The sequence below is a fragment of the Grammomys surdaster genome, unplaced genomic scaffold (genome assembly GCF_004785775.1).
Source record: "Grammomys surdaster isolate TR1022 unplaced genomic scaffold, NIH_TR_1.0 198, whole genome shotgun sequence".
In the NCBI taxonomy this organism is placed as follows: Eukaryota; Metazoa; Chordata; class Mammalia; order Rodentia; family Muridae; genus Grammomys; species Grammomys surdaster.
The window spans coordinates 5,776,112-5,800,496 of record NW_021604643.1 but is presented as its reverse complement, the minus strand read 5'-3'; the positions used below and the strand labels follow the sequence as shown (position 1 = coordinate 5,800,496).

The 24,385-nt window shown below is 39.9% G+C and overlaps 1 pseudogene; it reads left to right on the top strand.

Moving 5' to 3' along the window:
- Positions 1 to 19,312: 19,312 nt before the first annotated feature.
- Positions 19,313 to 20,584, top strand: LOC114623381 (annotated as a pseudogene).
- The last annotated feature ends 3,801 nt before the right edge of the window (positions 20,585 to 24,385 follow it).

Here is a 24,385-nt window from a genome sequence, read left to right as displayed (position 1 = left end):
CACAAGAGTAGTGCCCAAGTGCAGTCAATGTCCAAGTACACAAGAGTAGTGCCCAAGTGCAGTCAATGTCCAAGTACACAAGAGCAGTGTTCAAGTATTTAAGAGTAGTGCAAGCAAATTCACAATATTATACAACCAATCTCAAGAAAGATGTAATCTTGCAAAAATGAAATTCTTCCTGTATTTCCTGGAATGCAAAATTCTGTTTCTGTGGATTTGACTAGGAGAATTATACAGTATGTGCCTTTCTGTTTCTGTGTCTGGGTATTCCCCAGAATGTGTTATCAGGGTTCGCAAAGATATGTAACAAATGCTAAAATCTCTCTGCCTCTGCCTCTGCCTCTGCCTCTGCCTCTGCCTCTGCCTCTGCCTCTGCCTCTGCCTCTGCTCTCTCTCTCTCTCTCTCTCTCATTTTCTGTTTGTTTTGTGTATGTAGTTTTTGTTACTCTGGAACTCACTGTGTAGACACAAAATTCACAAAAATTCACCTGCTTGTTTTCTAAGCACTGAGATTAGATTAAAAGTATGTATCTCTATATCTTGCCCAAAGTTTATTTCTATTTAAAATATGTATTCCATTTTGTATTGAACATTTTCTTTATCTGTTCATCCATCACCAGACATTTGGGTTGCTTCTGCCTCTTGAGTAATGCGGACAGTGTTACTTTGATACAGGTATAAACAGAGCTGAGCTTTAAAGCAAAGGGGTGGATATTTTCCCAAGAACCCAAAGAAATGACAGTGCTGTCACAATCCTCTGATTCTACTGAAGTTTCAGAGTTAAAAAAAAAAAGTCACCAGAGTATTTGACTCCATTCTGGGAGACCCAAGGGAGGATTAGGTGCACTCTCCCTTCCAGATGTCTCAAGGCTGAGATGTGTTTCTTCCTGTGTTGTTGCTAGCCACTAAAGGAAACAATAGATAAGAAGAGAAATGAAGTTTCATCTTCCAAAATGCTTCTTCCACTGGGACAACTTCACAGCGAACTGGTCTCTCCATCATGGCTTGTGTTTAAATAGCTACAGATCCAAACCTATGGGGGAAAATGTCTCTCTGGGTTTTAAAATTGTTACCATCACTTATCATCATACCTGCCCTCCCACTTGAAAATGTTACATGAAAGAACATGAATACCCTTGAATAATTAATGTGTTCAAGTCACGTCAGACCATTTATAAAATGATAAGCTCAGAACTTTTTGAGAAATTGTTTTCGTTAAAAAGAAAGTCTCTTTAAGCCATATTAGGACTCCTTCCTCCAGGAACCTCAATCATTAATTAAATACATAGCTGGGTGTGTGTGTGTGTGACTTGAATCAGCAAAGTATTCCCCAGTAACTGAAGCCTTGCTGTACCTCTCGGATTTGCATTTTATTTGTTTATCTTTTGTATTTTCTGCTACCTCAAGCACTTTTCTTTCAGAGCATGTTATAGAACGCTCATGTTGAGTACAGCTAGAAAATCTTTTAATGAAGAAAAGCTTTCAACCTCACTGGCAAATACTTTTATTTTATTCACATGTAAATTTTGGGGAGGATGTCACTAAGAGGCTCCTTTCTAAATTAGACATTTAGCTTAGAATAGGAAATGCTTCTTAAATTTGAAAATAAACCATCTAGAATCTCTCATTTCTGTCTTCTCTATCTGTGATTGATGAATACTTGGGCAGGGTCCCACACATGTACCAGCTCAGGTAGAACTGCATATTTAAGGAGTAATTCTGTAACCATGAGGATATTTAGCAGTCATTTGTCTCATTGCGTCAGTAAAATACAGCTTAAAGAAGGAAGAGTTAGTTTTGGTTGCAGTTCAAGGGTAAAGCCACCGTGGGAAGAAAGGTATAGTGCCGGGGCTTGAGGCAGCTGCCACATTGAACTTGCAGGTAGTGTAAGGAGATGAAGGTTAGTGCTGCGCTCATTTTCCCCTTTGATTCAGACTAAGACCTCATCTCATGGAATAGTGTTTTCCATATTTAGGGAAGTTTTTCTACCTCAGTTAGCTCAGTCTAGAAACTTCCTCACGGGCTATGCCCAGAGGATCATCTCTAGGTTGTCCTAGATCCTGTCAAGTCTTTATCCTACACTAACCATCACAGTGTATAACGAAGCCACATATATTAATTAAAATATTCCTCAAGTGGCCACATTAAAACAAAAAGAGAAGAAATAAAATTTATTGGTATGCATTTTATAAACAGAATATCCAAGATATTAATTTATGACGATGGTTTCATCAATAATGTGCATCCTGTGAAAGCATAAGAACATGACTGTAATCTTCAGCGACCACATAAAATCTGGGTGTTGGGTGTGCACCTATAATCCCAGTGTGGGCCTTCGTTTGGCAGCAGGGATGCCAACACACTGCTCAGGTAAGCCAAAAGTCAGTCTAAGATAAGGGGTTTCAGCCCATGTTTCTCAGGGTGAGAAGCAGCAAGGGCTGGGACAAAAGCTGTGATTCTCAAACTCCAGGGTGCCCAGACACTGCTAGGAACCAAGTGGAGATGAGGCCTGGTCTGTGGGCCAGTGATGAGCCTGAGGCTGGGGGTGGGGGGCGGGACTCAGGCTTAGCTCAGAGTGAGTGTGAGGAGTGCAGAATGGCCTTTTTTGGGAGACTTAGTACGATGAAGGTCTCCCTCCTTGGTGGTCTTTGATGAAGAAGACAGTCCTTGCTTATCCAAACTGTTTTATCCATGGCGGATAAGGATGCATATGACTTACTCAGGGTAAAGGAGAGATTAAATACCTTTTACAGGAAGGGATGTCTAGGAAGGATTGCTCATTGTCTAAACATTAGGGGTCCCTACATACCTCATTAGCATGGAGAACTCTAGTTCTATGCTACCTGACCAGTTGTCATGGTCTTCTTAGTGAGGTATTGTGGTCACATGCTCCAAGGACAGGAATCTGAAGACCTGCTGTTCTCAATTATGAATTTTATCAGGGTTCTGAACTTTGCTACCACCTTACCAGTTCTTCTGTCTGGTGGCATGGTCCACTGTCCCACAACCCAGCACTCAGAAAGCAGAGACACAAGGATCCCTGGGTCTTGCTTATAAGCCAGTATAGCAGAACTGGAAAGTTCCAGTTTTGCTGAGGGACTCTGACTCAAAAACTATTGTAGAGATACTTGCCAATTACTGGTCTCCACATGCAAACACATTTGTACACACAAAGGAATATAAATGTGCATACACCCAAAAACCATTTAAAGATATAAATACAAATTAATGAACTACTTTACTTTCATTGGCATTAATTCTTTAAAAATCTTGTATATATTATTTACTTCTGCTGTTGCCATGGCAAATATCCTTGAGAAAAGCAAGCAGACTGTGATGAACATGGTACTACACTTGTTTCCTCCTTTTATTCTGTCTGGGACTCTAACATAGGAATAGTGCTGCTGACATTCAGAGTGGGTCATCCCTCCTTAGTTTAAATTTTCTGGACAGACCCTCATAGGCATATCCAGAGCTATGTTCTCATGGTGATTATAAATCCAGTTAATATGTCAGTTAAGATTAGCCATCACGGCCCCATTCCTTGTCAGCTTGACACCCAAATATATTAGTTTATGTGCTAACCTTCCATTACTACCCCTAAAGTCTCACTTTCACATCATAACTCAAAATGCATTTAGTTCATCTCTAGAAGTTCCTATAGTCTTTAGTAGTTCCAATATGACATAAAAGTAGTGTTTTTTCTGCATCTCAAAGGCTATATTTTAACTCTGAGTCCTTATAAAATAAAAAACAGGTTACATATTTCCAACATATAAAGTAGAAAATAAGCATTTCCACTCCAAAATGGAGGAATGGCAATGGAAGGCCACTATCAAGGCTAGACCAATTCCCAGCAGGACAACACAAAACCTTTCAGTTCAATATCTGGCATCATAGTTCATGATGAAGGCATTTGGGTTCTACTAGACTTGAGCAGTCCTGCTTCTGCATCTCTTATACCTGCCCCATGCATAGACTCTTTCTAGGAACAGATGCACCTGTTGCCCAAAGCTTTCCTTAGTAGACATCTCACAGACTTAGAATTTTTGACATCCTGGGATTTCCACTGCCACTTGGGTTTCACCTTCTTGGCTCTATTCGACAGACTGTCAAGATATCTTTGCATGGAACATGACCTGTCACACTTGTTGTCTTACTGGCTTTCTGGAATCTCGGTGTAAGCCTCCTTGGCATTCAATCTTATCTTCCAAGCTTACAATATCAGTATCATGTGGACTGTGTTGCCAAGATCTGCTGCCAACTCAAAATGTAGCACGTGATAACATGTTACCTTGGACTACAGTTCAGACAGTGGAAAATACTTTGCTGCAGTTGTTTCCACCCAGACAATCTACTCAGTGGCATTCTCCATTCAAGCTCTCTCTTTTCAATTAACGTACATGTTCACAGGTTGGAGCCTTTGACGGGTGTGCTTCTGTCTTCAGAGCATGATTCATATTGGCTTGACGAAGAACAGTAGGTTTAATTTTAATGGTGTTATCTAACAATTTCAATTGCTTTCCCATCATCCTTGTGAGTAACTTTAATTTCCCCCACATTCTTTTCCTCATCAAGGTGAACATTTTTCATATCTTTCAGCTCCTTCTTTTGCTTTCTCTCTCTCTATAGATCTGGATAACAGTAATGATCAGTACCCATGATACAGTCTAGATGCTATTATGTCTTGAGATTTCTTCTACCTAACAATTCAGCCTCACTCAAATTCTCAGCAGCTTTCTAGGACTTTCCCAGCCTGTAGCTCCAAATGATTTCACATTCCTTTCATGAACTTAGAGTCTCAAGACACACACGGTCAAGTTTATCACAGCAATCACCCTACTCCTGGTGCCAATGGTCCTTATTGGTTATACTTTCCTCATTGCTGTAACAAAATACCTGACAGAAATAACTTGAGTGGAGGAGGATTTATTTTGGCTAAAATTGATTTACTTGAAGTTTGTTTAGTTTGAATGGCATACAGTTCCCCTTGGTAGGGAAGGCATGGTGACAGAAGGCTAAGGTGGCTAGTTCCATTACATCTCAAGTTAGAAAGTAGAAAAAGGTGAATATTGGTATACCCATTGTTTATCTTTTGCTCCTTTTCATTCAGTCCAGCCACCATATAATAGTGATACTATTTCAGGGTAGGTCTTTCCTCTTCAGGCAAGCCGTTCTGGAAATGCCTCATAGGTAGGTCCAGAGTTGTGTCTTCTAGGTAAATCTAAATCCAGTCAAGTTCATAATAAGGATTAACCACCATGCTGTGTATACACTATACCTGATAATGCATCTCTAGTTGGACAAACCTTGTTCAAATGCCTGTCAGCTGCATGTGGCTGGTAGTTACCATACTGGTTAGCACATACTGCTTTAGCTGTCTAAGTTTAGTATCCTTCCTCACAGCAGATACACATTTTTATATGTATGTGAAAATTATATTCTTATCATTTATACATTCATTTCAGCTGTTCTAAATTTTGACAAAGCTTGCTGTTCAGACATGGACAAATCTGTTTATCTTGTTTTAAATGTCTTGATTTTTACAGGCCAGAGAGGTGGCTCAGTTGGGAAAGAGATGCTGTGTAAGCAGACGGATCTGAGTCTGAATCTGTGACATCTGTTTAAAAGTTGGGCACAACAAAGACATTTATCTGAAACCCCAGTGCTAGGTGGGGGTAGTCAGGCAGACACAGGAGGATTCCTGGAGCACACGGGCAAGCCAGTGTGGCTGAATCAGTAAGTTTATATCACAATGAAATTTTGTCATAGGCTTCCTTTACAGAATGAGAACTTTTTATTTATTTCAAATGATTTACTTTATAGATGTATTTTCCAAGCGACTTAAACATTATCTAAGCCAGGAAACACCTATATATCTTGCTAATATAGGAATTTAGTTGGAACTCAAACCTCAGTCCCCTTGGGTGATAAACAGCAGGTGAATGGTGAGATGGAATAATATTGGGTCTGGAATATAATTTTTTTCTTTATGGAAAGGACGATGAATTTACCTTCACTCAGATGTTTAATTGGAACTTGTTTGTTAGAGTAATATCACTGTCAGATCATATCTTCCCTTTAATTTCAGGATTAAACACATACATTAACACATGCATTTGCTCTTGATTAAAGATAGAAAACATAAATATAACCATACATATTTTATAGGTTGTGTCTTTGAGGAGCATGATGAGATGACAAAATTTGTATCTCACAGACTTAAATTTTAGCATCCATGGTTACAAAGAGGAGGAAGACCCAAGAACCATTGAATGACTTGTAGCTCATCATAGGCCTAATATATTTGACTCATAGACTCCAATCATTTGGTTTTAGTATACAGAGTGTTTCCTCCTGTATGTCTAATTTTTTCCTTTTGTGCCTCTTTGTTTTAATCCTAGTTCTGGCTTTGTTTGGTTTTCATAGTGAGTATCAAGCCCTTTGGCTAGTGCTCATATAAACTCTGGTGGTTTTAGGCTTGCTAATTTCTCAGTTAAATTTTATAGAATTTATTATTTTCCTAGTGGTAACTTTTTATGTCTGTCAGGATGTCCCAAACACATTCTAATAGTATTACTTCATTGTATTGGATACACTATAAGGCTATCGAGTAATCAACAAGCATAAACACTAGAACTTTGTTAAAAGGAAAGAGTAGGCGGACTGAATTCCTAAAGGAGGTCAACAGGAGTTATTACTGCCTGAGACAGGGAAGAGAAGGATGTACCCAAACCTAAAAGATGATGAATACCAAGAAATGAGGACATTGTAGCTAAGGAATGTAGGAATGTCCCATCTATGAGCAATCTTAACTACTGCGCCATCTATAGATTTGTTCTGTAGAGGGTGAATACTCACATACTGGTCTGTGTGTATATGTGCACATGTATGTATGAATGAGTACACTCAGCAGAATGATGACTTACTTAGACTGTGTTGTTAGTGCATAACCATTTTAATAAAATCAGTATATCTAGGTATAGAGATATGACTCAGTGGTTTAAGAGCAATGTCTGTTCTTGCAGAGGACCTGGGTTTGATCCCCAGTACTCACGTGGTGGCTTACAACCACCTGTAACCCCAGTCCAAGGGGATACTCTGCTCTTTTCTGGCCTCCACTCATAGCAGGCATGTACATGGTACATATACATCCATGATAGCAAAATCCTCATACGCATAAAGTAAAATAATAATAAATCTTAGAGAACAGATAACTACAACAGAGAGATTCAAAACAGAAAGGCCAGATAAGAAATGGTTTCAACAGGCTATTTATCTAGGTCTGATAGGAAAGATAATTTAAGATAATTTATTAAGTGCAGTTGCTTAGTATCACTGCTGGAACATTTAGAAGTTCTAAGGTCAAGCTCCCACTTATAAGGGTTCTTGAGTTGTCATCCAGGATGTGTAACTAGGCAATCAGAGGTCTAAACTTACAGGTGATTCTAACATCAGTCAAAGTTGGTATCTCTAAGAACTACACACATTTACTGCTTGCCTCAGAGCAAATAGGAGCAACACATGGCTATAAATACCATGCCTGAAATTGCTGTGAAATTGGTTTTGAGCCATATCACACAGATAAGAGATACACGTGATACAGGTGATTCAAGGACTGACTCAAAAGGCTGACTTACTAGATTCACATCTAATCTTACACTTTGTCATCAGAATCCCCAAACGTATAATTTAGAAATGACCATGAAACCTATAAAAGTCATCCTTCTCTAGGCTTTTTAAAACAACACAAGTATAAACCACTTAGTGACAAATCTCAGAACTAGGAGGAGTCAGCAAGAAAGACAACTGCACAACTTTTCTAATGGGTATTCAAGATGAGTCTAGTAAAGGAACATAGTATGTTCCGGGATATAAATATTCAATGTCTTATAGATTAACAGTTGTTCCAAGCTTAAGCATGAAATCCAAATTAAATTGAAAATTGTCCAATTTATTTTAAAGTTAATAAACAGACAAGGACTACATAAATCATTAGAATATTCAAGGAAAGGCTTACAGTTATGAAAAATATTTCATAGTTCATTATACCAATGAGTGCTCCTGCTAGAACCAAACACAGTCACAGAGCCCAGTTTATAGACATGAGACCCAATATATAGACATGGAACCATACTCTAAAGCCTTGTGTGTCATGGGAGACACAAAATATTTTTAATATTTTATTACAGAAATTGGAAGAAAATCACATCACATACTTATAATACATGTTAAATCAAAATAAGTTCCAGACATAAGAGTTAAATATTAAAAATGTAATGTGTGTGTGTATGCACGTGTTTGTGCATGTGTATGTGTGTAATGACTAGAAAAGTGGTAATGGAAACTTGATATTTGTAAATGTATGGGTATCTAAACCTAGATGGAAGGCAGACAATAATTTTGAGTACATGAAGTATAAAAACTTCTGTAATTCAAACATATACCATAAATTGAGAAAGCACAGGCAACATAGGAAAAATTTTTGCAAACAGACGTCATAATAAATACAAAGAGTTTTCATGAGTTAATGAATAAAAGCTGTGCTGGCTGATTTTGCGTCTACTTAACATAAACTAGAGTCATTAGAGAGAAAGGAGTCTCAGTTGAGAAAATGTATCCAGAAGATCCAGCTGTAAGGCATTTTCTCAATTAGTGATCGATGGGGAGGGCCCAGCCCATTGTGGGTGGTGCCATCGGTGGGTTGGTAGTCCTGGGTTCTATAAGAAAGGAGGCTGAGCAAGCCAGGAGAAGCAAGCCAGTAAGCAGCACTCCTCCATGGCCTCTGCATCAGCTCCTGTCTCCAGGTTCCTGCCCTATTTGATTTCCTGTCCTCACTTCCATTGATGATGATGATCAGTAATACGGATGTGTAAGCCAAGTAAATAAACTCTTTTCTTCCTAACTTGCTCTTTGGTCATGATGTTTTGCTGCAGCAATAGAAACCCTAACTACGATAAAAGGTAAATATATTAATAGAAAAAACTGCCAACAGACAATAAATCTGCAGTTCTCAAGTGAAAGATATCAATGGGTAGATGAGGCATTCATAAATCCAAAGAATATATGTCTCACAATCATGCCAACAATCAAAAATGAAGTTACTAGATACTATGCTTACCAACCACATCACCATTTAAAATAAAGTTTTTTTTTTCTTTTTCTTTTAATTAGGAAGAGGCATATTCAAATTAGAAAGGACATTTTACAATCCCTTGGTTTGTTTGTTTGTTTTAATTGAGTAATCTCACATTATGTACCTTCATGGCATTCAACTTCCAGTTCTTTCATGGCCACCCACTCACACACATGACTTTAACTCCCTTTCAAAAGAAGAAGAAAAGAAGAAGAAGAAAAAAAATTCATGTCCTTTATGTGTTGTTCAGATACTCACTGGAGCATGTTCTAACTCCTTGTAGCTAGTTCTACAAGGCAAGGTGAGACTTTCTCCACCTGTACCCCAGTCAAAGCCAACAACTGTGAAGAGCCATGTGGGGGTGAAGGTGGGGTAATGGTTGGTGTGGGACTGAATCATCTCTCCCATGTGTCAATGCCATGCTGGTGTGGGATGTGCCCACAACATAAACATGGTTTCAGGCAGCACCCCAGACCAACCATGGACACTGTATGGCCTTCAGTAGTAATATGGGCCACAGACATAAATGGGACCACGCATGGCACTTAACAGCTGCATACCACATGCCTCAATGTGAATTCAGTTTGCTACACATGCTACTCAAATCGAGATGCGCCCCCCCCCCCAGGACAGCAAAGCCCAAGGCATCAGTCAGTGGCACAGGTTGCATACATCCATGTGGATCTCAGGCTTCTTTACAGATTGGGCCCTCTCCATGGACCACAGACACCAACATGATCTCCAGTGGCATAATGGAGGTCCTTCGAGGATGTCCAATCCAGGAAGTGAATTTTTTCTCATCTGGGGTCTCTGTCCTTGCCCCAAACCAGGACAATCCCCCAGCAGCCAAGTAGCAGCATGTTCAAGGGCTGAGACTGAGTCCGCATAGGTCCAGTCTACTGGACACTTCTCTACAGATTCTAGGCTCTGGCTTTCTATCTTTTCCATCTCTCCATCATGTATTTGTTCATCTTAGTACATCAAGTATTTGTTCACCACCTGTGCAATGATGGTGGGGCAGCCTCCAGTTCTTTGTTATTGAGGGGTTAATGGTACAATACTATTGAAGAGTACTTTACCAACATGAATAAAAAATGTGAGAAGTCTCTTTGATCCATATTTTCTACGTCTAAGAGTATGTAGCAAAGAAATATCAAAAAGGACTGAAAATTACATTCTTTATAATGCTACTCTAATTATATTGCTATTTCTTATAGTAAGTGTGAGAAAAATCTAGCATGCAATAAATTGAGTACTAGTTGAATAAATTTTGGTAAATTAATATATCATTATATGCAAACCTACAGAATCATTTCCAAATGTAAAATCAAGAATTTAAAAATTAAAAGTGAAAATAAAAATAAATGTATTCTATTTAATTTTACTTTTTAATGTTTAAGTCAGTAAAATGTTGTGTCTGACCCAAAGAGTGTTGTGAAGTTGGTGTTTATTAGCATCTTAGTGAATGAGTCAGTTGAATAATGTTGTTTCACTTATGAAACTGGCTAGTGTCCTAAAGAGCAGCAGTGTTTCTCCTTAGGAAATAACAGCAGTTCAAGTCGGAAAGCCATTTTTGGCTCAGCATGAATCCTCAGTAGTCCCATAAACCTTAACAAATAAAAAAAATGAGTTGAAAAAATTTATGTCTTATAAATAACTCCACTGGGGACACTAGACTTGTTTAATCTAAGAAGATGTGATTATCGACTTCTTGTAGGATGTCCAAGTTTTGGGCCTTCTTTCTAAACAAGCCAGATGATGAAGTCTCTGTTCTAGAAGATAGATCAAGAGAAACAAATTAAAAGAAGACTGAAGAATGGTGAAATCATTTTCACTAGTATATGAAGCATACATTAGAACATCAGAGAAAGAAGATAAGATTGGAGAAAAAAGAGGAAATACTGAAGTAAGTATTGCTTTGAATTAGAGAGATCAACACTTAGCTACAGGTCCAGGAGTTCTAGAGTGCCCAATAGTTTTACAATAAAGACATCACACTTAAAATTGTTCAAAATGAACAAAACTGGAGATAAAGTGAAATCTTGAAGAAAAAAATCATAGAGGGGGTAACACTTAATCTTTAGCAAAACAAGACTAAAAATTATAGTAGATGTTTTATAAAAAGAGGAAAAGAAGAGATGAGTAGAAAGTGACATTTAGTGCCGAAGGAGGTCAAAACGAGTGAGCAAACACACCCCTCTAGTCTTTTTAAAACTATTTTTCCCCTTTTTATTTTTTTCCAAGACGATCTGAATAATAGTTTTATGTTGGTTGAATTATTTGTAACTCGTTTAATCATTAAATGGAATATTCTATCTCAAACAGGTAGACAAACATAGGCTCTGAGGTAATACAAACATTAGGAGTAACTGGTGTAATTAAGTAGAATTTTACAGGATGGCTTCTTATAAAAAAGCTACTGAATTTCATGATAAGACACAGAATAAGGTATAAATACATCAATAAAGAATCTTTGTAGCAATGAACTTCATGTTTAAATTCTTCATCAGTTTGGGGTCAGTGCCTTTCTTTTTTCTTTTTTTTTTAAACTGGATATTTTATTTATTTACATTTCAGATGTCATCCCTTTTCCCCATTTCCCCTCTCTAGGACCCCCAATCCCATTCCCCCTCCTCCTCTTTGCTTTTATACCATTTTAATTACATGCAAGTATTAAGGTCATTTCTAGTTTGAGGGACTAGCAATACAACAGATGCAAATAGTCAAGGAACAAGGAAGACAATAAACACAAATAGTCAAAGAACAAGCAAGGCAATAAACAATATTCCTTGAACACTCCCATGATCACTGTTTCTAAGGACTTATCAGGATGACCAAAATATCTGAGCCAACTTCCCTGTCCTATCCCAAAGGGCTTGATTATTGCTGGTATAACAGCTTTAATTACATTACTTGCTAACACCACTGCTTCTACAATTGCTTTGATGCAAGAAGTTAAGACAGCTACTTTTGTTAATCATTTAGCAAGAAAATGTTGCTAATGTGTTGAATATACAAGAGGATTTAGATAGACATTTGGAACAATGGATTGATGCTTCTTATCCTACTCAAATTATTGGAAGAAGGTTCAGAGTTTAAGAGTAAGGAGCCATCTAGAGTGTCATGCCAAATGCCATTGGATTCATGTTAGTTCTAAAATTTACAGTGATAGTCATTATAATTAGGAAAAAGTTTAAAGGCACTTGCAGTGTATTTGGCATAATTCTAACACCTCTCTGGATGTTTTACTTTGCATAGTGAGATTATGAATTTCAAGAAGACTGCTCTGCTGAGCATTGATGCAGTAGATACTGCTGATAAAATTACCCATGGCCTGAAGTCAGAAGGTCTATTTTGGTCACACTTCAAGAATGGCACATATAGCTTGATCATGCTAGCCCTTTTTGTCCTGGGAATATTTTATTCCTGTCCATTGTGTTAAACCTTGTCTCGCCCTTCTGCCCCTGCCTGGTCCTCTGGGCTGGAGCAGACACAGAGTCGGTCTGCTCCCGTCCTGTTGAGAAACTGAATCCTGAGTCATCCAGGAGCCACTGCACTCAGAGCAGCTGGTAAGATCTCCATCTCACTCCCTAAACCCCAGAGATAGATCGGGGAGCCAGGGACATCCAGGGCACAGCAGCTACCCAAACCCCGCCCCTCCGGAATTCCACTTCCCTTCTGCCCCTGCCTGGTCCTCTGGGCTGGAGCAGACACAGAGTTGGTCTGCTCCTGTCCTGTGGAGAAACTGAATCCTGAGTCATCCAGGAGCCACTGCACTCAGAGCAGCTGACACAGAGTCAGTCTGCTCCTGTCCTGTTGAGAAACTGAATCCTGAGTCATCCAGGAGCCACTGCACTCAGAGCAGAAGGATTTCCAGATCCAAGAGGTGGCTTGAGTCCCAGGAGTTATTCCACCCAGGAGATTAGGAGCATAAGACCACAGAGACCTCTGGACTCTGAGGAGCTCTGCAATAAGCAAGATAACTGGAAATACAGACTCCAGTTTTACACAGTGAGGGCAGGTACCACTAGAGTTAACCAGATGGCGAAAGGCAAGTGCAAGAACATAAGCAACGGAAACCAAAGTTTCTTGGCATCATCAGTGCCCAATTCTCCCAATATAGCAAGCCCTGAACACCCCATCACACCTGAAAAGCAGGATTCAGAATTAAAATCACTTCTCATGATGATGATAGAGGATCATAAGAAGGAATTAAGTAACTCCCTTAAAGAAATACAGGAGAGTACAAGTAAACAGATAGAAGCCCTTAAAGAGGAATCACAGAAATCCCTTAAAGAAATGGAAGAAAACACAAAGAAGGAATTAAACAAAAACATTCAGGATCTGAAACTAGAAATAGAAACAATAAAGAAAGTTCAAAGGGAGACAACCATGGAGATAGAAAACCTAAGAAAGAGATCAGGAGTCACAGACGCAAGCATCACCAACCGAATACAAGAGATAGAAGAGAGAATCTCAAATGCAGAAGATACGGTGGAAAATATTGACACAGTTGTCAAAGAAAATGCAAAATGCAAAAAACTTCTAACTCAAAACATCCAGGAAATCCAGGACACAATGAGAAGACCAAACCTAAGGATAATAGGTATAGATGAGAATGAAGATTCCCAACTTAAAGGGCCAGTAAATATCTTCAACAAAATTATTGAGGAAAACTTCCCTAACCTAAAGAACAAGATGCCCATAAACATACAAGAAGCCTACAGAACACCAAATAGACTAGACCAGAAAAGAAATACCTCCCGTCACATAATAATCAAAACATCAGATGCACAAAACAAAGAAAAAATACTAAAAGCAGTAAGGGAAAAAGGTCAAGTAACATATAAAGGCAGACCTATAAGAATTACACCAGACTTCTCACCAGAGACTATAAAAGCCAGAAGAGCCTGGATGGACATCATACAGACACTAAGAGAACACAATTGCCAGCCCAGATTACTATACCCAGCAAAACTCTCAATCACTATAGATGGTGAAACCAAGATATTCCATGACAAAACCAAATTTGCACAATATCTTCCCACAAACCCAGCACTTCAAAGGATAATTGATGGAAAATGCCAACACAAGGAGGGAAACTACAACCTAGGAAAAGCAAGTAAGTAATCTTCCAACAACCCCCAAAAAAGATACAAACATAACTTTACCTCTAATAAAAAAAATAACAGGAAGCAACAATCATTTTTCCTTAATATCTCTTAACATCAATGGTCTCAATTCCCCAATAAAAAGACGCAGACTATCAGACTGGATACACAAACAAGACCCAGAATTTTGCTGCATACAAGAAACGCACCTCAGTGACAAAGACAGACACTACCTCAGAATAAAAGGGTGGAAAACAATTTTCCAAGCCAATGGTCCCAAGAAACAAGCTGGAGTAGCCATTCTAATATCAAATAAAATCGACTTTCATCCAAAATTAATCAAAAAAGATAAGGAAGGACACTTCATACTCATCAAAGGAAAAATCTACCAAGGTGAACTCTCAATTCTGAACATCTATGCTCCAAATGCAAGGGCACCTACATACATAAAAGAAACTTTACTAAAGCTCAAAACACACATTACACCTCACACAATAATAGTGGGGGATTTCAACACCCCACTGTCAGCAATGGACAGATCATGGAAACAGAAACTAAACAGAGACACTTTGAAATTAACAGAAGTTATGAACCAAATGGACGTAACAGACATCTATAGAACATTTCATCCTAAAACAAAAGAATATACCTTTTTCTCAGCACCTCATGGTACCTTCTCCAAAATAGACCATATAATTGGTCACAAAACAAGCCTCTACAGATACAAAAAGATTGAAATAATCCCTTGCATCTTATCAGATCACCACGGACTAAGACTGGTCTTTAATAATGACAAAAACAATGGAAAACCCATGTGCACATGGAAACTGAACAACTCTCTGCTCAATGATGACTTGGTCAAGGAAGAAATAAAGAAAGAAATAAAAGACTTTTTAGAATTCAATGAAAATGAGGACACATCATACCAAAACTTGTGGGACTCCATGAAGGCAGTGCTAAGAGGAAAGCTCATAGCTCTAAGTGCCTACAAAAAGAAACTGGAAAGAGCACACACTAACAAGTTGACTGCACAACTAAAAGCTCTAGAACAAAAAGAAGCAAATACACCCAGGAGGAGTAGAAGGCAGGAAATAATCAAACTCAGGGCTGAAATCAACCAAATAGAAACAGAAAGAACAATACAAAATATCAATAAAACCAGGAGTTGGTTCTTTGAGAAAATCAACAAGATAGATAAACCCTTAGCCAGATTAACCAGAGGGCACAGAGACAGTATCCAAATTAATAAAATCAGAACTGAAAAAGGAGACATAACAACAGAAACTGAAGAAATTCAAAAAATCATCAGATCCTACTACAAAGGCCTATACTCAACAAAACTGGAAAACCTGGATGAAATGGACAATTTCCTAGACAGATACCAGGTACCGAAGTTAAACCAGGAGCAGATAAACCATCTAAATAGTCCCATAACCCCTCAGGAAATAGCAGCAGTCATCAAAAGCCTCCCCACTAAAAAAAGGCCAGGACCAGATGGTTTTAGTGCTGAATTCTATCAGACCTTCAAGGAAGACCTAATACCAATTCTCTTCAAACTATTCCACAAAATAGAGACAGAAGGAACACTACCCAATTCGTTCTATGAAGCTACAATTACACTCATACCCAAACCCCACAAGGACCCGACAAAGAAAGAGAACTTCAGACCAATCTCCCTTATGAACATCGATGCAAAAATACTCAATAAAATTCTAGCAAACCGAATCCAAGACCACATCAAAACAATCATCCATCATGATCAAGTAGGTTTTATCCCAGGAATGCAGGGATGGTTCAATATTCGGAAATCCATCAATGTAATCCACTATATAAACAAACTTAAAGAAAAAAACCACATGATCATCTCACTAGATGCTGAGAAAGCATTTGACAAAATTCAACATCCCTTCATGATAAAAGTCTTGGAAAGATCAGGAATTCAACCCCCTACCTAAACATAGTAAAAGCAATTTACAGCAAACCAGTAGCCAACATCAAGCTAAATGGAGAGAAACTTGAAGCAATCCCACTAAGATCAGGGACTAGACAAGGTTGCCCACTCTCCCCCTACCTATTCAATATAGTACTGGAAGTCTTAGCCAGAGCAATTAGACAGCAAAAAGAAGTCAAAGGGATACAAATAGGAAAGGAAGAAGTCAAAATATCGCTATTTGCAGATGATATGATAATATACTTAAGTGACCCCCAAACTTCCACCAGAGAACTCCTAAACCTGATAAACAACTTCAGCAAAGTGGCTGGTTATAAAATCAACTCAAACAAATCAGTAGCCTTCCTCTACATGAAAGATAAACAGACTGAAAAAGAAATTAGGGAAATGACACCCTTCACAATAGTTGCAAATAATATAAAATACCTTGGTGTGAATCTAACCAAGCAAGTGAAAGACCTGTATGACAAGAACTTCAAGTCTCTGAAGAAAGAAATGGAAGAAGATCTCAGAAGATGGAAAGATCTCCCATGCTCATGGATTGGCAGGATTAATATAATAAAAATGGCCATCTTGCCAAAAGCAATTTACAGATTCAATGCAATCCCCATTAAAATCCCAACTCAATTCTTCACAGAGTTAGAAAAGGAAATTCTCAAATTCATATGGAATAACAAAAAACCCAGGATAGCGAAAACTCTTCTCAACAATAAAAGAACTTCTGGAGGAATTACCATCCCTGACCTCAAGCTGTACTACAGAGCAATAGTGATAAAAACTACCTGGTATTGGTACAGAGACAGGCAGGAAGATCAATGGAATAGAATTGAAGACTCAGAAATGAACCTACACTCCTATGGTCACTTGATCTTTGACAAAGGAGCTAAAACTGTCCAGTGGAAAAAGGACAGCATTTTCAACAAATGGTGCTGGTTCAACTGGAAGACAACATGTAGAAGAATGAAAATTGATCCATTCTTATCCCCTTGTACAAAGCTCAAGTCTATGTGGATAAAGGACCTCCACATAAAACCAGATACACTGAAACTAATAGAAGAGAAGGTGGGGAAAAGCCTCGAATACTTGGGCACAGGGGAAAAGTTCCTGAACAGAACACCAATGGCATATGCTCTAAGATCGAGAATTGACAAATGGGACTTCATAAAATTGCAAAGTTTCTGTAAGGCAAAGGACACTGTCAATAGGACAAAACGACAACCAACAAATTGGGAAAAGATCTTTACCAATCCTTCATCTGATAGAGGGCTAATATCCAATATATACAAAGAACTCAAGAAATTAGACTCCAGACAACCAAATTACCCTATTAAAAAATGGGGTATAGAGCTTAACAAAGAATTTTCAACGGAAGAAACTCGAATGGCTGAGAAGCATCTAAAGAAATGTTCAGCATCCTTAGTCGTCAGGGAAATTCAAATCAAAACAACCCTGAGATTCCATCTCACACCAGTCAGAATGGCTAAGATTAAAAACTCAGGTGATAGTAGATGCTGACGAGGGTGTGGAGAAAGAGGAACACTCCTCCATTGTTGGTGGGACTGCAAGATGGTGCAACCACTTTGGAAATCAGTGTGGCGGTTCCTCAGAAAATTGGACATAGCATTACCGGAGGATCCAGCTATACCACTCCTAGGCATATACCCAGAAGATGCTCGAACATATAACAAGGACATATGCTCAACTATGTTCATAGCAGCCTTATTTATAATGGCCAGGAGCTGGAAAGAACCCAGATGTCCTTCAACTGAGGAATGGATTCAAAAAATGTGGTATATTTACACAATGGAGTATTACTCAGCTATTAAAAACAATGAATTCGAGAGGTTCCTAGGTAAATGGATGGAACTAGAAATTATCATCCTGAGTGAGGTAAGCCAATCACAAAAGAAGACACATGGTATTCACTCACTGATTATTGGATATTAGCCTAGAACCTTGAAATGCCCAAGATGCAACTCACAGGCCACATGAAGCCCATAAAGAAGGAAGACCAAGTGAGGGTGATTCGGTCCTTCTTAGAAGGAGCAACAAAATACTCAAGGGAGCAAATATGGAGACAAAGTGAGGGACAGAAACTGAAGGAGGGGCCGTCTCAAGACCACCCCACCTGAGTATCTATCCCATGTGCAATCACCAAAGGTAGATGCTGATGTGGAAGACAGGAAGTGCATGCTGATAAGAGCCTGATATGGATATCTCCTCAGAGGCCTTCAAGAGTCAGACATATTCAGAGGCAGATGCTCACAACTAGCCATTGAACTGATCATGGGGTTCTCAATAGAGGAGTTAGAGTGAAAACTGAAGGAGCTGAAAGGGTTTGTGGCACCATGAGGAGAGCAACAATACCAACCAACCACAGCTCCCAGGGTCTAAACCACCAGCATGGGAGCACTTAGGGGGGGATCCAGGGCTTCAGCTGAATATGTAAAAGTGGAGGGCCCTGCTGGGCATAGGTGGAAGAAGAGAACCTTGACCTCATGAAGGCTGGATGCCCCAGGGTGTGGGAATTTTGAGGGTGGGGAGGTGGGAGTGGGGGGGGTGTAGATAGAGGTTACATCCACAGAGAAGAAGGAGGAGGGGCGAGGGGATTGGGGGTTCCGAGGGGGTGGTGGGGGATGGGGTAAGGGGACAACATAGGAAATGTAAATAAATCATCCAATAAAAAAAAAAAAGAAAAAAAAAAAACCTTGTCTCTAACAATATCAACATGTTGGCATCCAAAGTACATGGCTTGAACCTGAAAATGGACCCCCAGACAGAGTTATTAAATTAACAGGCTGGCAAGCCAAGAACAGGTAAGAGTCTGCACAGAGCCTTACCAACCTAAGACAGAAGTGCATTGCTTTTGATAATGCATATTCCATGACGGGAAAGGAAGGCATTCTTGTTGGTACAACAGGCTCAGTCTCCTTAATGAAATAAAAAGGGGGAGAGGCGGAGAGCCTTTGGGGCTGCTTGGCAGGAATCTAACATGGGCCAAGGACAAGGAAACGGGCTGCATAGCAGGAATCTGACATTAGGCTAGAACAAAAAGTAATTTCAGGGATGGAACTCCTGTCCTGGTCTCTCACTTTGCTCTCCTCTCCAGACAAGATGAGCTTCACCACCCGCTCCAACACCTTCTCCACCAACTACAGGTCCCTGGGCTCAGTGCGGACTCCCAGCCAGTGGGTCCCGCAGGCTAGCAGTGCAGGCAGTGCCTATGCAGGTGCTGGGGGCTCCGTATCCTGGATATCTGTGTCCCACTCAATCTGGGGTGGCTCTGTTGGGTCTGCAGTCCTGGCGGGAATGGGTGGAATCCAGACGGAGAAAGAGACCATGCAAGACTTGAACGACTGCCTGGCCAGCTACCTGGACAAGGTGAAGAGCCTGGAGACTGAGAACAGGAGACTGGAGATCAAAATCTGGGAACATCTGGAGAAGAAGGGCCCTCAGGACATCAGAGACTGGAGCCACTACTTCAAGACCATAGAAGACCTGAGGGCTCAGATCTTTGCGAATGCTGTGGATAATGCCCACATCTTCCTGCAGACTGACAATGTCCATCTTGCCGCTGATGACTTTAGAGGCAAGTAGGAGACAGAACTGGCCATGTGCCAATCTGTGGAGAGCGACATCCATGGACTCCGAAAGGTGGTAGATGACACCAATATCACAAGGCTGCACCTGGAGACAGAAATCGAAGCTCTCAAGGAGGAACTGCTGTTTATGAAGAAGAATCATGAGGAGGGAGTCCAAAGTCTGGAAGACCAGATTGCCAGTTCTGGGTTGACTGTGGAAGTGCATGCTCCCAAATCTCAGGACCTCAGCAAGATCATGGCGGACATCTGAGCCCAGTATGAAGATCTGGCTCAGAAGAACCACGAGGAACTGGACAAGTACTGGTCTCAGCAGATTGAGGAGAGTACCACAGTAGTCACCACCAAGTCTGCCGAAATCAGGGACACTGAGACCACACTCACAGAGCTGAGACTCACCCCTCAGATCTTGGAGATTGACCTGGACTCCATGAAAAACCAGAATATCAACTTGGAGAACAGCCTCGGGTACGTGGAGGCTCGATACAAGGCAAAGATGGAGCAGCAAAATGGGGTCCTCCTGCACCTGGAGTCCGAGCTGGCATAAACTCGGACAGAGGGGCAGCACCAGACCCAGGAATATGAAGCCCTGTTGAACATCAAGGTCAAGCTTGAGGTGGAGATTGCCACCTACCACCGCTTGCTGGAGGATGGGGAAGATACCAGTCTCAAGGATGCCCTGAACTCCAGCAACTCCATGCAAACTGTGCAGAAGACAACTACCCGTAAGATCGTGGATGGCAAAGTGGTGTCTGAGACCAATGACACCAGAGTTCTGAGGCACTGAGGCTGAGAAGGAGGGAATCCCTGGGGACTGAGGAACCAATAAAAGTTGAGAGCTCACTGGAAAAAAAGAAAGAGGTAATTTCAGGCAAGAATCTAAATATTAGGCTAGAACAAAAAAGTAATTTCAGACAGGAATCTAAATTTTAGGCTAGAACAAGGAAGTAGGCTTTAGACATGAAAATGACTTTTCCCTTTTTAAATTTGGGTATTTTATTTATTTACATTTCAAATGTTATTCCCTTGTCCAGTTTCCCTTCTAGAAATCCCCTATCCTATCCTCCCTCCCCCTGCTACTATGAGGGTGCTCCCCCACCCACCAACCCACTTCTGCCTCACTGTCCTGGCATTCCCCTTCATTGGGGGCACTGAGCCTTCACAAGACCAAGGGCCTCTCCCCACACTGATGCTCAACAAGACCATCCTCTGCTACATATGTGGCTGAAGCCATGGGACCCTCCATGTGTACTCTTTGGTTTGTGGTTTAGTCCCTGGGAACTCTGGGGATTCTGGATCGTTGATGTTGTTGTTCTTCTTATGGGTTGCAATCCCTTCAGCTCTTTCAATCCTTAACTCTTCCATTGAGGACCCCATGTTCAGTCCAGTGGTTGACTGTGAGCATCTGCCTCTGTATTTGTCAGACTCTGGCAGAGGCTCTCAGGAGACAGCTATTTCAGGTTCCTGTCAGCAAGCACTTCTTGGCATCTGCAATAGTGTCTGGGTTTGGTGTTTGTATATGGGATGGATCCTTAGTTGGGGCAGTCTCTGGCTGGCCTTTCCTTTAGTCTCTGTTCTACACTTTGTCTCCATATTTCCTCCCGTGAGTATTTTGTTCCCTCTTCTAAGAAGGACTGAAGCATCCAGACATTGGTCTTCATTTTTCTCAAGCTTCATGTGGTCTGTGAGTTGTATCTTGGGCATTCTGAGCTTTTGGGCTTATCATTGAATGCATACCATGTGTGTTCTTTTGTGATTGGGTTACCTCACTCAAGATGATATTTTCTAATTCCATCCATTTGCCTAAGAATTTCATTGTTTTTAATAGCTGAATAATACTTCATTGTGTAAATGTACTACATTTTCTGTATCCATTCTTCTACTGAAGAACATCTGGGCTCCTACCAGCTTCTGGCTATTATAAATAAGGCTGGTATAAACATAGTGGAGCATGTGTCCTTGTTATATGTTGGAGCTTCTTTTGGGTTTATGCCCAGGAGTGGTATAGCTGGTTCCTCAGGTAGTACTATGTCCAATTTTCTGAGGAACCACCAGACTGATTTCCAGAGTGGTTGTATCAGCTTGCAATCCCACCAACAATGGAGGAGTGTTCTTCTTTCTCCACATCCTAGCCAGCATCCAAATTTTTGATCTTAGCCATTCTGACTGGTGTGAGGTGAAATCTCAGGGTTGTTTTGATTTGCATTTCCCTGATGACTAAGGATGTTGAAGATTTTAGGTGCTTCTCAGCCATTTGGTATTCCTCAGTGGAGACTTCTGCTCCCTGGAGCTAAGGCTGTCCTACAGCCCTCCATATCCAAGTCCTGCCCGGAGAGATCTGGTCTCTCAGGAGTGCTTTCACTCCTAAGCCCAGAGGTGACATTACCACTTTCGCTCCCTCTAGATTTATATTCAGAGAAAACAACCTTCAGAAGTGAAAGAGATGATCAAGAGGCTGGGGCCCAGTGAGCAAAACTATTCTCTGCAGTGGTCATGACTGTCGATGTAGACGACATACCACTCAAAAAGATGAGAACGGAGAAGGCATAGAAAGTAAGAGAGCAAATATTTAAACTAAACAAGACAGCATAAACGTCAGGTAAACATAGAGATCAATGAGACAGGATTGCTAATTCAGAACTCAGCTTGCATGTCCATGGCCAATTAGTTTAAAGAAAGATTCCAAGATTATTTAATGGGGAAAATAGTCTCTCCAGGTTGTGCTTGCAAAGCTAAAGAGCTAGGTTTAGTTGGCTGAACCTGGTTCTTATAGTGTAGCAAATACTAAAAACTCAAATCCTGGCTCAATTTTTGTACTTGATGGATCTCACCAAGTATTTCAGGAAGTAAGAATATTACCTTTGCATATTTCAGAAAACAGAAGAGGGAATTTTGACAAATTAATTTTATTAGACACATATATAGTGGTCCATGAATCAAACTACATGAGGAGAACTTTTGAGATAACTCCAAGGAAATAAGCAAAGGTCTAGAAATTTCCTTCTTAACATGGGTTGTTCTTGGAATGGGCTTTTGTGCCCCTCTTAGGTGTGATAAATAGGAGTGGGTTTACTTTAGATTATCCATTATGTTACCCATTACTATTCATGATTATGTTTCAAAGGACATGTTGTTCACATGACTATATACAGCCAAAACTCATGTGACCTTGCCCTGTGTCTGTATACAGCTCGAATTCATGTGAACCTTGCTGTTCCCTCAGAATATCCTCAGAATATAGATTGTCTGATGCCTTGAATAAAGATAGCGATTGCAAGAGACTTTAGTCTCCTCATTTTTAGACTCTACTCTCCCAGGTTCATGTCATGAACTAGAGCAGTAACAGTACACTAATGCCAAACCCAGAAAGAAGAAAACAAGCAAAAGCGTCCAGTAGATTAATAACTTTTGAGTTAAGATGCAAAAATTCTTAACAAACATTAGGAAATAAATATAAGAATATGTTTAAAAAACTCTATGTCACAGCCATGTGACACTGATTATGAATGTACAAGGTAGGTTTAACAAGAATAAATTTTATTGGCTGGGCGGTGGTGGCGCATGCCTTTAATCCCAGCACTTGGGAGGCAGAGGCAGGCGGATTTCTGAGTTCAAGGCCAGCCTGGTCTACAGAGCGAGTTCCAGGACAGCCAGGGCTATACAGAGAAACCCTGTCTCAAAAAACCAAAAAAAAAAAAAAAAAAAAAGAATAAATTTTATCAATGTGATTTACCTCAAGAGAAAAAATTAAAACCATGTGATAATATCAGTAGATGCAGGAAAACCATTTGACAAAATTTGACATTAATTCCTATAAAATCTCTCAGCAAACTAGGAATAGAGTCGAGTTTCTCTCTCTTGATACTAACAGTAACAAAAGCATTCTAGATAACATGTTTCTTAGTGGTTGAAAACTTAATAATTTGTCCCTAAGATCAGGAACAAAGAGAAGAAATTGCTTCTACCGGAATTATTGCTGATATCAGACAGTACAAGAAGACAAGAAAAGGTAAGAAATAAAGACTGAGAGGGAAAATGTAAAGCAGCATTCAGTTTTATATGGCATGACTATAATGAATATCCCAAGGAACTGACAAAAATCAAATAAAAGGATAATGGAACTAAGAACCAACAATATCAGGATGTCAGGATACAACCTTAATATAATCACCAATTGTTTTCCTATGTATCAGTAATAATCAATAAAATCATGTTCACAAACATAGTGAGGACAACGAAATACATAGAGGCTGGAGAGATGGTTCAGTGGCTAAGGGCATTAGCTGCTCTCCCAAAAGATCCAGGCTAATAAATCCTAGCACCCACATGGTGGCTTACAATGTTTTGTAACTCCAGTTCCTTTTCTAGCCTTTGTGTACGTCAGGCATGCAAGTGACACAGACGTATATAGGTGCAAAACATCCATATGGATAAAATTAAAATAAATACATAAAAGTAAAAATGACACATGCTAGTACATATCTAATCATACTGCATACCAAATCCTTATGTAGAAATTAATAATTTGATGAAAGAAACTGAAAAATCTGAAGAAATGGAGACTTGTTCTATGCTCATGGGTTGGTAG